At 47.7% G+C, this 308-nt stretch overlaps 1 protein-coding gene across 1 annotated transcript in view; it reads right to left on the reverse strand.

The window, feature by feature from the left end:
- LOC103803097 (collagen alpha-1(V) chain-like) overlaps positions 1-308 on the reverse strand; it is a 146,386-nt gene that overhangs the window by 76,198 nt on the left and 69,880 nt on the right.

Genomic DNA, 308 nt, shown 5'->3' on the forward strand with positions numbered 1-308 from the left:
TTGGGAAGCGAATGACACCACAATCCTAATCCTTTCTTCAATATCACTCACAAAGTAGCTTGACTTTCTGCTGGAGTAAAGGGATTCAGTTTCCCCAGGATTTTGTGGCACTTAGTTCCCACTCTGAGGTGTAAACCTAACATCTATATCCACTTGGGTATTTGTCCCTCAGGCTAGAACTTTTTGGGAGTCTTCCCTACGTCATGCTGTGTTAGCCTTTGCCTCAGTGCACAGGAATCTCCTCCAGCCAGGCAAGTTGTGTCCTTTGCTCTGCTCACCAGCCAGGAGATTCACTGGAGGAACCTCCC

Source organism: Acanthisitta chloris, unplaced genomic scaffold, assembly GCF_000695815.1.
Source record: "Acanthisitta chloris isolate BGI_N310 unplaced genomic scaffold, ASM69581v1 scaffold2255, whole genome shotgun sequence".
NCBI classification, from domain to species: Eukaryota; Metazoa; Chordata; class Aves; order Passeriformes; family Acanthisittidae; genus Acanthisitta; species Acanthisitta chloris.